We start from the raw sequence: 18,476 nt of genomic DNA on the forward strand, positions 1-18,476 counted from the left end.
AGGTCAAGAATCCCAATTTGAGGCCAGGCATGGTGGCTCATGCCTGTAATCCCAGCACTTTGGGAGGCTGAGGTGGACTGATCACTTGAGGTCAGGAGTTCGAGACCAGCCTGGCCAACATGGTAAAACCCTGTCTCTACCAAAAATACAAAAAATTAATCAGGTATTGTGGTATGTGCCTGTACTCCCAGCTACTCAGGAGGCTGAGGTAGGAGAATCACTTGAACCTCGGAGGTGGAAGTTGCAGTGAGCTGAGATCTCACCACTGCACTCCACCCCAGGCAACAGAGTGACAGTCCATCTCAAAAAAATAAAAACTTTAAAAAAAAATTTTTAAATAATTCCAATTTGATAGACCCCAAATAAGAGCTCATGGTTGTTTTATTTTGCTTTTCTACCTTAACAAATGAAACTAATGATTTCTTCATATAATTATTAGTCATTTTATTTTCTTCTCTAAAGTGCTTTAGAGTAGCCTTTGCCAGTCTGCCAGTGTATTTATCTTATTTGTAGTAATATACTTGTGTTCTTATATAAAGAAGATTTTGTATACCATATAGTATTTCCCACAGTTCTTCATTCTTCTCAATTCGGCTTAAAATGTTTTTCTTACTGTCAAATTTTACTTAAAGTGGGTTTCTTTCCCCCTGAATTCTAAAATATATCGATCTTTCCATCAAGTTCCCTCTTTCCATCATGTTCCCTTTTTTTAATATCCAAAAAGAGGCCGTCCCCATCATACAGATATATATATATATATATATGTATATTTACTGCATCTATATATTTTTTCTTTGTATTTTTAGGGCACTGGTTCCGAACTTTAACTGTACATTTAAATCACCTGGGAAACTTTCAGAATTGTTGACACCTGGGTCTCAGCACCCCCTACCCACATTCTGATTTAATGGGCCTGGGGTACAGTCAGGCAGAAGGAGTTTTAAGGCTCCAGAGTGATTCCAATGAGCCATCCAGGATGAGCAGCATTGCAAACTTTTTCTGTAAATCAACATAGAGTAAATATTAATAAATATTTTAGATTCTGTCACAATGACTAAACTTTGCTGTAAATAATAGGAAAACAAATAGGTGTGACCATATTCCAGTAAAATGTTACTCATATAAATAGGCCATGGGCACTAACTTGCTACGCTTGCTTTGGAGGCATGGGATTCAAATCCATTGTGCACATGAATCACCTGGCATTTGTACACATCCAGATTCTGACTCAGTGGGTCTCAGATGGGGTCTGATACTCCGCATTTCTAATAAGCTCTAAGCTGTTGTCAATGCTGTTGGTCAGAAGACCACACTTTGGGAAAACAAGGCTGCAGGGCAGTGGTCCCCAGATTTCTCTGCCACTGCAATCCCCAGAGGATTTTAAAGCAACACTGGGGCCTGCCTCCCACCAGATTTAGTGGGTCTGGGATACAAGCTGGGCATCAGAATTTTTATAAATTCTGATTTGAATGTGCAGCCAAGTTTGGGAACCAGTGGTTCCGAATATATTTTCTTTAACCTTTAACTTGTTAATCCATTTTGATGTACTTATTTATTTATTTTGGTTAACAGTGTGGCAAAAGGACCAAGCTTTATTTTTCTGATCAAGAAGATTCTAATGTACAGCCAGATGATGGATGATGATGGGTCCAGTGTACAGCCAAGTTTGGGAACCACTGCTTTAGAGTATCTTTTATTTTCTTTTTGTAACCTCTAACTTGTGAATCCATCTTGATGTATTTATTTATTTTAGCTAGTAGTATGCCAAAAGGAGAATGCTTTATTTTTTCTCCAAATAGCAAATTTCCCTTAACCCGAGTAATCACTTGAGTAATTTAAAACCAGTAATATATCCACTAAGCACACTACCAGTCTGTTTAAATCAATTTTAAGGAACATACTGGCTAACTGGAAGTTAAATCAATAATACAATAAGAGATTACTTATAAAATAAAGCATTCAGCTTAAGATTTTGGGGGAAAAGTAGTCCTGACAATAGGAGAAAGTTGATTTTTTAGTTTAGTGTTTATGACTAAATAACCAGAAAACCGACAAATATGAAAAAAAAATTAAAAATCTGTAGAATTTTATGGGAGCAAACAATAGCAACAATAAAACAAATAACATAAAATAAAGTCCTGGCTGATACAATAAAAAAAGAAAAAAATTTATCCACAATGATACACTAATAAATTTGTGAAAAACCTCAGTGAGAGGTATGGCTTTCTACAAAAGAGAAACTTTGAAACTTGATATACACAAAAAAGAAATCCATTATAGGATAACAATTGAGATATAAATTGAAATATATATTAACTGCTTCCCTTAAAGAATCTGCACCCATATATAATTTATGATTAAATTATTATACATCCATTTCATTAAAATTCTAAACTGTTCCATAACACAACACGAGATGGAAAGCTACTAACTTATGTTATAAAATAAACATAAACTTGGGACCAAAAACTGACTCTCAAAGCACAAAAATAAAATAGAAATGGCCCCCAACTTACAATGGTTCAGCTTATGATTTTCTGACTTTTCAGTGGTGCAAAAGTGATACCCATTCATCAGAAACCATACTTTAAGTACTCACACAACCATTCTGTTTTTCACTTTCAGTACAGTATTCAATAAATTACGCAACATTTTCAGCACTTTATTGTAAAATAGGCTTTGTGTTAGATGATTTTGCCCAGCTGTAGGTAATGTAAGTGTTCTGAGCATGTTTAAGATAGGGTAGCCTCAGCTATGATGTTTAGTAGGTGAGGTGTATTAAATGCATTCTCAAACTCAAAATATTTTCAGTTTATGATGGGTTTGTGAGGACGTAACCCCATGGTTAAGTTGAGAAGCATCTGTATCACTAAGATCATAGATGCCAAAATTCTATATGAAAGACCAACATAAATAATTCATCAATGAATTAAAATGATAATCCAGAGCATTCTAGTTAAACATAGCAGATGGATCACAACGGTTTATCTCTGCCTCCTCTCAAAACTTCACTAAAGTAATACAAATGTTGGGGGGGTAGGAAACAGCAAAATCCCACAAGAACAAAAAGAACAGAAGAGGAGATTACAACACATAAGAGACAAAGACAAAATGTTGGTAGATACTCTGTTAGAAACTGACTTGGCATACATAGATATTTATTTATTTATATTTACATAAATATATACATATATTTTCCAAGTATACATTTCCATAATGAGAAAGAAAGACATATACACACACATGTATATATCTCCACAATGATAAACAGAATATTAAGAATGTCTTTGGTCAATACATAGAGACTGAGGTTGGTGGGGTGGGGGTGGGGGATGCAGAGATCACAATGAAGAAGAAAACAACCATCCAAAAGGTGAAATGAAGAGGCTGACCCTGGGAAGAGGGAGGCTGTGACAATGACACTGATTGACTGGGGTGCCAAACAGGAGTAGCCAGCACATGGCAGCAAGTGCCTACCATTGAGGTGTTAAAATAGAGCAATATCCTGAGTAAACTGTAACTCTTAGAAGAAACACACTGTCTCCACAGCTGTAAGACCAGTTACCGAATAGAAATACACCAAATACACCGTAGCATATCTCAGTACCCCCCAGATAAACTGCAACACGCAAAGACAGCATTCACATATAGGCTAATAGAAAATCTCAAATGCAAAGATAAGCACAAAACAGGCCAGGCACGGTGGCTCACGCCTGTAATCTCAGAACTTTGGGAGGCTGAGCAAGACTCTGTCTCAACAAAAAAAGACAAAACATATAACCACATGGATGAATCACACAGGCATAACATCGAGAGAATGAGGCCCGACACAGAGTCACTCTGTACGACCCAGTTATGTGAAGTTCAGAACAGAGCAAAACTGATATACGGTCAGGAGAGTGGTTACCTTTGTGGGGTGTGGTGACTGGAAGGTTGCCAGGAGAAGGGATGGAGGGTGGGGGAGCGGGAAATAATGTCTGTTTCTTGAGCTGAACGTTGGCTTCGCAAATGCATTCTCTTCATGAAAATTCATCCAGCTACTGCCAGGCTCAGTGGCTCACACCTGTAATCCCAGCACTTTGGGATGCTGAGGTAGGCGGATCACTTGAGGTCAGGAGTTTGAGACCAGCCTGGTCAACATGATGAAACCCTATCTCTACTAAAAATACAAAAATTAGCTGGGCATGGCATGGTGGCAGGCGCCTGTAATCCCAGCTACTTGGGAGGCTGAGGCAGGAGAATCGCTTGAATCCGGTTGCAGTGAGCTGAGATCGTGCCACTGCACTCCAACCTGGGCAACAGAGCGAGACTCAATCTCAAAAAAAAAAAAAGAAAAGAAAAGAAAAGAAAGTAAGAAAGAAAAGAAAAGATAAGCACAGAATAAAGAATTGCCAAACATTTGAGGAAAGGCAACTTTCCTTCAAGAAACGCATGTATTATACCTCAGGCCAACTGACCCTTAAGGATACAACATTAACAAAGCATTAAACAAAAATTGCTTTAAAAATTTTTTTTGAAAAATATAAAGAGTTGTGAAAAAATATCTCAACTCAAAAAATCAACTAAATATCTTAGCAATTAAAATTTTGAACATCAAAATCTTAAAAGGCCAACTTAATAGAAGAATGGACATAGCCACACAGCAAAGTAGAGGGTTCGACTGTCACATAGCCATCTTCATGCAAAGGGGCACAGGAACGAAAAGTGCAAAAGTAAAACTAAGAGATCTAGAAAACAGGAATAAAGTTTTCAATATCCATGTAATTGAGTTTCCAGAAGGAAAAAATGAAGGAAATAGCAGGAAACATTTTAAATAACATTAAAGTTTCCTAGACCAAAAGAATGACTTGTATCCTCAGATTGGAAAGGTCTTTTAAGGGTCCAGCAGGTTAAATTTTAGAAGACCTAAGTCCAAGTATATCGTGGAGAAATTTTATAACATCAGTGTGAAGAAATAAATCCCTTCAAAGCAACAAGAGCCAAATTATTGTCACAATTCTCCTGGTTTCACTGGTTGCAAGAAAACAAAAGAAGGATATCTTTACAATTCTCAGGACAGATTAATTTGAAGCAAGTAATATATACTTAGCCAGCTGAAAGAAAAATCCAAAAGCAGTGAGATACAAGAAGCAACATGGAAAAGATAAAAGTAATGGATTTGTTTATGTGTTGACTGAGTATGTTTTAAATGAATAAATAATAACAATGATCTAAAATTAAAATCTCTGGAAATACATAGAAGATGGAGGTGTGAAGGAGAGAGGGCAATAGGAAAAAGAAAGGTGTGCAGAAGTTCTTGTCTTGATAGGATACAATCAATCATATATATTTACAGAAAAAAATTAGTTTAAGTATATGTATCAAAACCTTAAGGATATAAATTCCATAGCCCAGAGGAAAAAAAAGAGAACAAAGGAATTTAATCAAATGGAGAAAAGTAAAAAAGAACAAAAACTTTAACCCATCCAACAAAAAGGGAAAAAAAATAAAAGCTATATTAATCAGAAAACACAGTTACAATAGTAAAAGAGTCCAAATATATTTGCAATCATAATAAAATAAAATTATAATTACTTTCACCTATGGAAAGACAGAGATTCACGTGATGTGAAAACAACAACAATAACAAATTCCAGATGCATGCTATTTAAAACACATACATTGTAAACACGACACACAGAAAAGTTAGAAACGAAAGAATGGAAATTATGTGCCTGGCAAATGCTGACAACAGAGGAACAAATAGAGCAATGATTATATCAAATAAAGCGGAAGCTACTGCAAAAAATTATATAAAATTATATATAAAAATTATATTAAAAAAGAATTAAAAGTAATAGCTCATATTGATAAAAGGAACAATCCACCAAGAATATGTAACTAAAAAATAAACTTTATACACCTAAAAGTATTACTTTGAGATAGATAAAGCAAATATGACAAGAATGCACAAATATCGGATATTTAAGTAGCATTTAATCCCTTGGGATATATTCATATCTATATGTATCTGAATGGATGGGCAGAAAGACACACACATATATTAGTAAACCAGGAACACACATTCTTTAATAACAGCCGTGAGCAGTCTCAAAAACTGACCACATATTAGGCCACAAAGAAATTTCATCAAAATCTAAAATGCAAAAATCATCTAAGTCACATTTACCACAAAGCAATAGAATAAGAAAATAATAAAAGAATGGCAACAATGACTAAGCAGTAGAGAAATAGACTCTATTATATCAGAAGAATTTTATAGACAATAAAGAGGTCATCACAAATCAAAAGGAAGACAGGCATCATTCAATGATGGACCTCATACCATAATGGAAATAAGTTTGAGACGAATTAAAAAGTAAATATGGATAACACGGGACAGAAAAGTTGAGGAAAATGTAGGTATATATTTTTAGCCCTCTGAAAAGAAGAATTTCTAATTTCAGATGTAAAAGTAGTCACACAATCTTTGAAATATAGGCTCTGCCACCACCATATAAACATCAAAATTCTGCATGTTAAAAATCATAATGAAGACAATACCCAATTAAAACATAATCAAATATGATACAAAAAGGATAAATTCTTTGTAATGTGAAAAGCATGTATGTAAAATACTATATCATTATTTGATAAGTAGGCAAAAATCACGAACAGGTACATTATGAAGTAGAAAATATGAATAGTAAATAATCATTAAATAAATTAATTAAATGAAACCATTTATGCTAACTTGGTTCAAATAAAAAAAAAATGCACACTATATGCAAAAACCAACTCATAATGAATTAATGACTTAAGATTCAAAACTGTGAAACTACTAGAAGAAAACATTGAGAAAGAGCTCCATGACAATGGTCTGGGCAATAATTTTTTGGAAATGGCCCCTAAAACTCAGACAATGAAAGCAAAAATGGACAAAGAGGATTACATCAAACTAAAAAGTTTGGCCCAACAAAAGAAAGAATCAATGGAGTGAAGAGACAGCCTACAGAATGGGAGAAAAATATTTGAAAACTATACATCTGATAAGGGTTTAATATTCAAAATATAAAGAGAACGCAACTCAATAGCAAGAAAGCAAACAGCCCAATTAAGAAATGGGCAAAGGATATTTCTGAATATATTTCTCAAAAGGAGAAATGCAAATAGCCAATAGTAAATGTTTAAAATGTTTGACATCACTATTTATCAGGGAAGTGCAAATTAAAACTACAATGAACTATCACTTCACACCTGTTAGAAGGGTTATTATCAAAAAGACAAAAGGTAAGTGTTGGTAAGGATGTGGGAAAAAGGAATGCTTGCACACTGTTGATGGGAAGGTAAATTAGTACTATTTTCCTTTATGGAAAATAGTAAAAAGGTTCCACAAAAACCCAAAACTAGAACTACTATACAATCAAGCAACCCCACTACTGGGTATATATTCAGAGGAAATGAAATTAACATGCTGAAGAGATGTCTGCACTCCCATGTTCTTTGCAGCACTATCCCTAATAGCCAAGGTACAAAATCAACCTCAGTGTCCATCAACAGATGAATGAATAAAGAAAATGTGATATATGTACAGAATGGCATACTATTCAGCCATAAAAAGAATCAATCCTTTCATTTGCAACAATGTGGATGAACCTAGAGTTTATATTAAGTTAAATAAGCCATGCACAGAATGACAAATATCACATGACCTCACTCATATAAAGAAGCTGATTTCATAGAAACAGGCTGGGGTGGTTGGAGGGAAGGTTGGTTGGGTAGATGTTGGTCAAAGGATACAAAATGTCAGTTAAATAAGAGAAATAAATTCAAGATAACTACTGTATAACATGGTGACTATAGTTAATAACCATATAGTATTCTTGAAAAATGCTTTAAAAATGTAAAAATAAAAGAAATGCAAATTAAACAAAAATAAGTAAGCATTGTATTTATTCTACTTAATAGCAATATATTGGAGTTTCACCTAGTGGAGATGACTCTACAATGACCTGGTCTCATAATTCGACTGTAGAATTATAAACTGATAAAACCTTTTCAGAAAGTAATTCAGCATTATTAATCAAACTAATTCCATTTCTGGGAATATAGTCTAAGAAAATGTAACAAAATATGGAAATATGCTACAGAAACAAAGATGCTTATTGCAGAATTGTTCATTAAGCAAGAAAAATAGAAAGCAGCTTAAAATCCAAAAATAGGTCTTAAGTCTGGTACATCTTCTTTATAGGATATTATACATGCTCAAAAATTGTAACAAGGAAAATTTTTGATATAATGTTAAGTTAAAGAAGTGGAATGTAGAAATTAAAATAGCGATTACCAGGAGCTGGGGGGAGAGGAAAAAGTAATTGTTTAATGGCTGTAGAGTTTCAGGTTTGCAAGATGAAAAAGTTTTGGAGCCCTGTTTTGCAACAATAGAACATCCTTAACATTACTGAACTGTACACTTAAAAAATGATTAAAATGGTAAATTTTATGTTATGTGTTTTTCACCACAATTTTTTAAAAAATAGCAAACTGGAAATGCTGGGAAAAAAAAGGAAAGAAAAGATGAAGTGCATGTTCCCTATGATAAAACTATGAAAACTATAGGTATATGTAAAATGTAAAAGTAGAAGAAAAGCATAAAATGATGACAGTGGTCATGTGACAAAGGCAAACATTTTGGATTTCTTTAATATTCTTGAGCTTTTTAATTTTTTGTAATATTTATATCAAAATTTCTATTTTTATGCATAATTACTTATTGCTATAGTCTTAAAGTCAGTGGCAAGTCAGGACTGGAATACAGGTTTTCCTTGCTCCAAGCCCTGTACTCACGTGCAAGATTCAGTCACGTGAGACCATTGGCTCCAGAGAGGAGGACCCCCTGCCACGGCTGTCCTTTCAGAGGGTCAAACTTGGTGCCCAGGGCCTGCACAACCAGGTGGGGCTCCTCCTGAGAACTAGTGCTGTGGATTTTAGCAATGACCAACTAGACAGATTAAGGGATCTTGAGCTCCTTTCTCAGATAAAAGCAGAGTTACTGTACTGACAGAAATTGAGGGATAAACAAGTAAATGATAACTCACTCACTGTTCAGGGTTCCTGTGATCCCCAGAGAGAAAAGACTGGAGATTCATGCATGTGAGGCCCCGGGAGAGGAGAAGATAGAAAACACAACAGCAAACACATCCAAGCCCATACCAGAAAGCCTGCCAGGGATTTCCAATTTGCTATTTTCCATTGCCTTTCACTCCTTAATCTTTAAATCCAAAAAGCTGAAAGGTTCCAATAAACCTCTGTCGTTTCCAATCCCTGCAGCCCCACGCAAATCCTGAAGAGCAATTATTTTTGTGGTGTCTGACAAGGTCATTGTTATCTGGCCTTGCAGCTCAGAGGGATCACACCGAGGGCAGGCATATCAGGGTAAACGGAGGATGCATAAGAGCATGGGGAGGCTTCTTCGGGGTGGTCCCCTGCACCCTGCTGCCATCACAGGTCCCACCTCCCATCCCCAGCTTGGTCACTGTGAGGACCACCTGCTTCTTAGCCCCAGCACAGAGTGAATCTGAGCCTCTCCTTCCCAGCTGGAGAGAGAGGACTGTCTCACTTCCTCTCAAATGCCCCTGGGCTTTTGTTCCTGCAGTCAGAACGTGTGTTCTATAAACAGTTCTTGCTTGTCTGACCTTTTCACCATCCTTTCCTTTGGTAATTGTTCAGGCTGTTTTGCTCCCTACTTTTTTTTTTTTTTTTTAATTTTTTTGAGACAGGGTCTCACTTTGTCAGCCATGCTGGAGTGCAGTGGCACGGTCATCGCTCACTGCAGCCTCGACCTCCTGGGCTTAAGTGATCCTCCTACCTCAGCCCCCCAAGTAGCCAGCCACCGTGCCCGGCGAATTTTTTCTATTTTTCTGTAGTGACAGAGTTTTGTCATGTTGCCAGTCCTGGCTCCCTACCTTAACCCAGTCTTGGTTCCTGTTCTGACAAATGCTTAACATCAGCTGATATTCAGACTGAGATTGTCACCCATTCATTCATTCGTTCATCCACACACATACAGGGAGTGCCTGCTTCCACCACCCCTTGTGGTTCCAGATGCTGCAGCACAGGGAGGAGGCTCCTGCTTCCAGGTCTTCTATTTGAATAGAAGAGCCAGGAAGTAGAGAAACACGTTTTTAAAAAGTAAACAAACAGGACTTATTGACTTCACCTCTTTATTTTGTTTTAAAATTATTTAATTTTTTTAAGAGACAGAGTCTCACTGTCACCCATGCTGGAGTGCATGATCATAGCTCACTGGAGTCTTGACCTCCTGGACTCAAATAATCCTCTCAGCTCAGCCTCCCAACATGCTGGGATTACAGGCATGAACCATTTTGCCTGGTCTGACTTTACATCTTAAATATATGTGAAATAACTTATCTTTTCCCTCTCCACTGCCAGAACCATGGTTCACACTACTGTTACCTCCATCTGGACCAAGAGCCCTACACAGGTCTTCCTGCTTTACTTCTCTACCCCAGCGCCTCCGGGCCCCACCAGCATTCTCCAAAAAGCAGCCAGCATGGTCTTTTCAAATATCCATCAGATTACATTGCTCCCTGCTAAAAGCCATTACGTGGCATCCATCTTACTAAAATTACATTTCAGATTCCTTATCTCACTCTGGAAGGCTTTCCATGGTCTTTGCTCATCACCACTCTCCATGTCCTCACACCCTGCACACAGTGTCTCTGCTCCACAAACATTTCCCAGATCGTCCTCAGCTCTGGGTCTTCCCTTCTGTTTCTTTTCTCGGGAATGTTCTTCTCCCAGATCATTGCAAGGTTGGCTCATGGAAGTCTTCTCTGACCACCCGATCTGTAGCCCAGTCCTTCGCCGCCATTACGCATTCCTCTTTATAGGGTTTACCACAATCTAAAATGATCTCGTTTGCTTGTTCAGGTGCCTGCCCCTGCCCATTCCTCAGCAGACTATCTGCTCTATTGGGACAGGTGTCTCAATCACTGGCTCACCACCGAGTCCACCCTCTTCTAGAACAGTGGTGACTGGCACATAGTGAGTACTCACTACTGTAAATGAATACATGAATTAATCCTTTCACAGGAAAAGTAAGAAGTGTATTGGATACTAAGTTAAACCCATGGTTTTACTCAATTATTCAATGTTCTCTCAGGAAATAGTGTATTTCCTCTTAGCTTAATAAGTCCATCATTTGGTCTCTTCTCTCTAGTGGCTTTAATCCTGATTCTCTCCAAGGCCAGATGTTACAGCACAGAGCAGCTCTTCTCTGTGATGAAGGGAGAGGAAACATAACAATCTGGCTGGCTGATTCTAGGGTTATAGACACAGAGGCATGAATATTTAGATTCCAGACATTTTCGCTGACAGAAACATTTTATGTCAGTTCTAATGAAAAGGATTGACTAGGTTTCACCTATTGCTTGCTAATTGGAATTTTGTTAGGCATCATTACATAATGCAGAAGTATTTGAGCTGTGCCTACCCGCATTAGAATCCTAAACTAGGTTTCAAAGGGACTACATTCCATTTTAAAGAAATTCCTAGTACTGCTAACTTTCCTGGAAATAAAAGCTATCTCTCCTTAAGACTGACATTTTTATGGAAAGAAATGTAGATTTAATCTATTTGTTTTAAACTCTAATATATTATAGATGCCTAAATAAAGCCAAATGCCTATCAGAAAGCAGTTGAGGAAAGAAAATCTGCCTAGAAAACTATTGTTATGATCTCTGCTGGGTAAGAATAAAAAAGTACTGCCCAAGACAGGCAAGACCACACTCCCATAGTCAAATGTAAAGACAGAAAATGAGCCGCAGCTCGCAGTGTAGCTCCTGAAAAAAAAATTATCGAAAGGTCCAAATGCCTTTTTTGAAAACACCGACTCACTGAAAATTATTGCCATTTAATAAATAGGAAGCAAGTTATTATATCGTTTGCCAAACTTTCTCCCACATTTCTGAAATATATTCTTTAATAGCTCAATAATATTCAGGAGCGCTAGAAGCCAGTTAAGTTCATCTAGAAATGAAGGAAAAGATTTCTGCCTCATCCAGCACATCTGCATTGGGTGCGTATGCCAAGAAAACAGGAATCAAGGTGGCTATTACCTCTCCACTGGACATTTCCCCAAATCCAGCCCACAGGGAAAGCACTTTTTTTCCCAGGCAGCCTTCAGGAATACAGAATACTGCTGGGAAGAGAAGAGCCATGGAGCGGGGAGTCCTTACCCCAGGATGCACAAACCCTACAGCAAGACACCAATGACTGTCGGAAGTTCGGCGGTTCCTCCTTCTCGGGAGCAGCAAGCCCAGACTTCACCCTGTAGCCGTTATGGAACAGGTCCCCCAGGGACTTCTTGCGGTGCCTGCCGGGTCTGTAAACCTCTGTGCCGGTTCTGCTGGATGGGTGGTGGTACACCAGAATCTTACTGGGGATCATGGTAGAAGGAGGGAGATGGGCTAGGCTTTGAGCTCCCTTCCATTCACTTCTTGCAGGCGCCAATGCTCTGGAAAGACCTGGAGGAGCCTGTGTTCCTCTGACCCGTGCTGCAAACAAGTCCTCCTGTCCAGCGCAGTGTAGGTCACCAGCATCTATGTCCTGGTGGAGCCAATAGACACTCTCTCCTCCCTCACCCTCCAGTCCTTCTTGCAAGAACCCCGGCATGCTCTGGGCACTGGGTACATGCAGCCACATCAGAAAGGCAGTTAAGAGGGGCGGGGGAAGCGCTCTGATCCACAATGTCCTGCGAGCTGATCAATCAGCTTCATGCTGGAAATAACCATGTAAGCTCCTTTGAACATGGTTTAGGGGGATAGAAAAAGAAAAGGCTATAATTCCTCAAATCAAGTGGTACAGAATAGAGTGTGAGAGAGGCTGCAGTTTGGGGCCCACTAAGTCGTTTCTTTTATTTTAGTAAGCCTGCTTGACAACTGAGGACTCATAAGGAGGACTCCCTCAGAGGACGTGATGACCAACAAGAGAGAAAAACTGAATTGCCCCACTCCTACTGTCGTGACCACCTCCCAGCACTAACATAACCCAAATACGCAAATCCTCTGCTAATCCTACATACAGGACTGAGGAAGAAGAGGGATGCTGGGCTTTCCAGAGGAAGATGGGAGGAGACACTCATCAGAGCTCCTTGGCCCACCCCCTACTTCTTTGTCCCATTGTTTTCAGCATCGTCTCTCATTACCAACCCCAGCACCCTCTTAGGTCTCTGTTACAGGCTACATTATGGACCCCCTACCCCTGCCAAATTCATAGGTTGAGGCCCAAACCCCAATGTAATGGTATTTGGAGATGAGGGACTTTAGGGAGTAATTAGGTTTAGACAAGGTCATGAGGATAGGGCCCTCGTGATGAGATTAGTGCCATTATAAGAAGAGAGACCACAGAGTTTGCTCTTTCTCTCTTTCTGCCATGTCAGGACACAGTGAGAGGGCAGCTGCCTGCAAGCCAGAAAGAGAGCCCTCACCAGAACCTGACCATGCTGGCATCCTGATCTCAGATGTCTAGCCTTCAAAACTGTGAGAAAATAAATCTCTGTTATTTCAGTCACCCAGTTTTTGATATCTTGTTTAGGTAGCCCAGAGTTACTATGGTAGTCTCTATTCCCAGGGTACTGAGTGTAAACAAAAATACGACACAGAGAGAGGGGAAACATTAAAAATACAAACAGGAAAATATCCACATTCCATAAGTTGTTAGTTGAAGCTCCCCATAATTTAATCCCCACCTATTTTTTTCAGACCTCTAGCAAGGCTAAAATTATTGGTGGAATTTTCAGAGAATAACATTTCTTCTCATTGTGGATTGGTTCATTCACCCGACCATGATATACTAAGCATCTATTATGTGCCAAGCATTTTGCTGGGTACTGGGTATTTGCTGATTAACAGGAACAATGCACAAGTCCAGCCTCGGTGGCATTTATAGTATAATCAGAGAGTGAAACAATATATCATAACTATAATTAACAATTTGGGTAAAGTGCTGTAAAGAAAAACCCTAAGTAGTTATCTGAGTATGTGTATGTTACATAAATGTGTATCTGAGTGAATGGGTATGGAAAATGTGACATGCATATGAAAAAGGGCTTCACAATAATTCTGTATCCTAACGGTACAGTAGCAGACAGCCAGGTGAAAAGATGGTGGTGAGGGCAATTTTTTTAGGCCAAGGGAACAGCAGGACAAATATATTGAAGAGGGAAGTATATGGCCTGGTCCTGACTTGAAAGAAACTCAATGTGTTTACAAAGAAATTGGTGGGAAACTAACTCTTCAATACCTAAAGTTGTCTGGAAATGATGGACATAACTATAGGTCCTACAGACACTAAGAGGATAATTGTAAAGTATTAGGAATAATATTATGTCTCCAAAACTTGACACCCTAATGAAATGAAAAAATTCATTTAAAAATACAATTTTCTCAAACTGACATAAGAAAAAATAGAAAATGTAAACAGCTATATATCTGTTAAATAAATTGAAATTTCAATTAAAAACATTACCACAAAGAAAATTTAAGGTTCAGGCAGTTTCTACTCGAGAATTCTACCAAATATTTATGGTAGAAATAATACCAATCTTACACAAACTCTTACAGAGACTAGAGAAAAAGAGAACCCAACTTGTTTTATAATGCCAGAATAATCATGACATTAGAAACCTAGTAAGAGTATTACAAAAAGAAAAAAATTACAGATAAATATGTCATCAACATAGACACAACAATCCTTAAATAAATACTAGTCAAATGAATCCAGCAGTATATAAAAAGAATAATACCTCACAACCAAGTAAACAGAGTTTATCCCAAGAGTAAGAGATTGGTTTAAAAAATGAAAGTTAATTAATATAATTCACCACATTGAAAAAATTAAAAGAAAAATCATATGATCATTTTAATAGGCATCAAAAAAATGATGAAACTATGTTGTGTTGAGATAATGGGTTGGGCCCCCCAAAAGACAAGTTGATTAATGAATCAGAGTCCAGAAATAGACCCATATACATACAGTCAATTGGTTTATAGCAAAAGTACCAATACAACTCAATGAGAAAAAGAAAGTCGTCTCCACAAATAGAAGGAAAAATGAGTATCTACAAAGGGAAAGAAATGAGTCTCAACTCTTACCTAACACAATATGCAAAATTAGTTTGAGATGGATCACTGACTTCAATGTAAAAGCTAAATCTTAAGCCTCTATAAAGAAACACAGCAGAGTGTCTTGAGGACACTTGGATAAGCAAAGATTTCTTAGATAGGACACAAAAGGCATTCACATATTTAAAAAGACTGATAAATATCAGTAAAATAAAAAACTTCTCATCAAAAGACAATTAATAAAATTAAAAGATAAGCCACAGATTAAAAGGAAATACTTGCGGTACCTTCATATGACAAAGAACTTACAGAAATAAAAATTAAAACTACAAGAAGATACCATCACAAGTCCACTAGAATGGCTAAAATTTAAAAGTTGACATTACCAAGTGTTGGTGAAGAAACAAAGCAGCTGGCACCCTCACACGTTGCTAGTAGAAGTGTAAAATGGGATATCTTCTTTGGAAAACTGGCAGTTTCTTATAATGTTAAACATGCATCTATCCTATGACCCAGAGATTCAATTTCTAAGTATTTACCCAATAAAAATAAAAATAAAAATATATGTCCACAAAATCATATGTACAAGGATGCTCATAACAGCTTTATTCAAAATAAGTCAAAGTTGGAAACAACCTAATGACCATCAACAGGTGGTTTGATAAACAAATTGTCATATATCCCATAATGGAATATTAGCAGCAATAAAAAGGAAGAAGTTGTTAATATATACAACAATATATACAAATATCAAAAACCTTATTTTGAATGAAAGGAGCTAGTTAGAAAAGAGAATATCTTGCATGATTTCATTCATACAAAAATTGAGAGCAGACAAGACTAATCTATAGTGACTGAAACCAGGACAGTGATTTTTTATGTTCAAGGGAGGAGAGCAGATATTGACAGAAATGGGCATAAAGAAACATTCCAGGATAATGAAAATGTTTTCTATGTTGATATGGATGACAGACCATTTTACAGTGATGCATATCTCTGTCAGAACTCACTGAATACACCCTCAGGATCTATGTATTTTACTGCATGTATAATATACTTATTAAAAACATTGAGATGGGCTGCCATGTTAGATGATATCTCCCCGTCAACAGAGATACTTAAACAGAGGCTGCTCGTACCAATTTAGAGAACACTAAAGTTTCACCTGGTGCCTAAACAGAGATCATCTGCTGCAACCCTATAAATTCCCTCCCAACTTCCAGTGGGCAGTATGGCATGAAACCCCAGCCACTCAGAGATGGCTGGTTCAATTGGAGAAGTGAAGGATTTGTATTCACGCTCTGCCACCAGCAGCTGCACAGCTGAGTAAGTTATGTAACTTCTAGCCTCATTTCCTCATCTCTGAAATAGGGATTATGACATCTACTTAACAGATGAACTATCCAGATTAAAGAAAATGATGTTTGCAAAGCTCTGCACAGGGTCTGACACTCAGCAAATTCTCCTCCAAAAATCTGCCAAAGCACTAGCGCCCAAGTCAAACTGGTCTATATTCTGCCATCGAATGCCCCTTCATCACTGGGCAATCTGGTCTCCTATTGTAAATGAAAACCCCGCCTGTCTGCATGAGGCACATCAGCCAGCCTCTTCCTAGGACCCTATAGGTGTGGCAATAAATGTGGTCCCTGGAACCAGCAGCAGGGGATTTGGATCCCGGTATCTCCACATATGAGCCACATGCTCTTAGAAGTTATTCCAACCCTGCCTCAAGTCTCTGACTCTTAAAATGGGAAATACTTTTCAAGATAAATCCGTTCATCACAAGAAAGGATTTCTTATAAATTTAAAATATTTAAAAGAGAATTCTATGCAAATGTATGCACACACACAAGTGAATGTGGGCCCATTTCTCTGGACATGTGTCTATTCCATAAAAACTGTCATAAACTGTATCCTTATTTTGCACTCCTCCCACCCATGGTGTCACCCAGTATTGTCTGCCTCAAAGAATTCTAGGAGGGCTTCATTTGTCTCTGAAGTCATAGACCTTCATCTACCGTCACTGGGAAAACTCCCTTGCTCCTCGTCCTCTGCATTAGGCTTGTTTTTCTGAGACAGAAGTGGTCAGAGAAAAAGGACACTTGAATCCATTCATTCATTTAAAAATATTGACCAAGAAATGAACTCAGACGAAATTGACCTCTTCAGTGAAGTCATATCTAATTCCCTCAACCCTGTACAAAGTAACAGTGCATGTATTCAACAACAGATTTTCATTGATTACCTATTTAGAAGAGACGGGATCTGGGCCCAGAGTTATAGGATTCAAATCCCAGCTCTGCCATTAATTGGGAGTGAGCATTAGCAAGTTCCTTCAACTCAAAGTGTCTCAGTTTCCCCACCTATAAAATGGGAATAGTAATAGTAACCTACCTCATGGGGTTATTGTGAGGAATGAATTAATATCTATAACAGTTAAAATTGTCCTTGGCACATAGCAAATGTTCAATCAGGGCTTGCTATGATTATTACTAGGAGCCAGATACTAGGCTAACTATATTGGGGATACAAATGAGATTTGCTCTAAATCCATCCTCAAAAAATTTACAGTCTTGAAGAGCTGTTTACAATCTACATTTGTATTTAGCTAAGATAGGAAAGATGACTATCTACATAATTTTAGGGGAAGATCCACCAGCCCCCAAAAGAAATTAGCCCTCTTCTCTTCCTTGTTTATCGATGCCTAAAATTCCCCCATAAGACAGCAGCATTGCCCAGTAAGAAAAAACTGTGCTTTGGGGTCAAATGGATGTAAGTTTGGACCCTGGCTCTGCTCCTGATGCACTGAGAGAACCTGGCTGCTTATATGAAACCTGAAAACCTATGACTGCATGTAAAAATAAAAGATGAGAAGCTGGGCGCAGTGGCTCATGCCTGTAATCCCAGCACTTTGGGAGGCCAAGGTGGGCAGATAGGTTGAGGCCAGGAGTTTGAGACCAGCCTAACCAACACAGTGAAACTTCATCTCTACTAAAAAATACAAAAATTAGCCAGGTGTGGTGGCCCGCACCTATAGTCCCAGCTACCGGGGAGGCTGAAGCAGGAGAATCACTTGAACCCGGGAGGTGGAGGTTGCAGTGAGCGGAGATGGTGCCACTACACTCCAACCTGGATGACAGAGCAAGACTTCATGAAAGAAAGAAAGAAAGAAAGAAAGAAAGAAAGAAAGAAAGAAAGAAAGAAAGAAAGAAAGAAAGAAAGAAAGAGAGAGAGGGAGGGAGAGGGAGGGAGGGAAGGAGAGAGACAGAGAGAAAGAAAGAAAGAAAGAAAGAAAGAAAGAAAGAAAGAAAGAAAGAAAGAAAGAAAGAAAGAAAGAAAGAAAGAAAGAAAGAA

At 38.0% G+C, this 18,476-nt stretch overlaps 1 protein-coding gene and 1 long non-coding RNA gene across 17 annotated transcripts in view; one reads left to right on the plus strand and one right to left on the minus strand.

Annotated features, from left to right (window-relative positions):
• The window catches only part of KCNMA1 (potassium channel, calcium activated large conductance subfamily M alpha, member 1), a 770,521-nt gene that overhangs the window by 251,834 nt on the left and 500,211 nt on the right, over nucleotides 1–18,476 (minus strand). The gene's annotated exons all lie outside the window — the stretch shown is intronic.
• LOC105535684 overlaps nucleotides 12,774–18,476 on the plus strand; it is a 9,236-nt gene continuing 3,533 nt past the window's right edge. The window contains exon 1 of the long non-coding RNA XR_001005479.1: nucleotides 12,774–12,791. This is a non-coding gene — a long non-coding RNA (uncharacterized LOC105535684). The remainder of the gene's footprint in view (nucleotides 12,792–18,476) is intronic.

Source organism: Mandrillus leucophaeus, unplaced genomic scaffold, assembly GCF_000951045.1.
Source record: "Mandrillus leucophaeus isolate KB7577 unplaced genomic scaffold, Mleu.le_1.0 Scaffold15, whole genome shotgun sequence".
NCBI classification, from domain to species: domain Eukaryota; kingdom Metazoa; phylum Chordata; class Mammalia; order Primates; family Cercopithecidae; genus Mandrillus; species Mandrillus leucophaeus.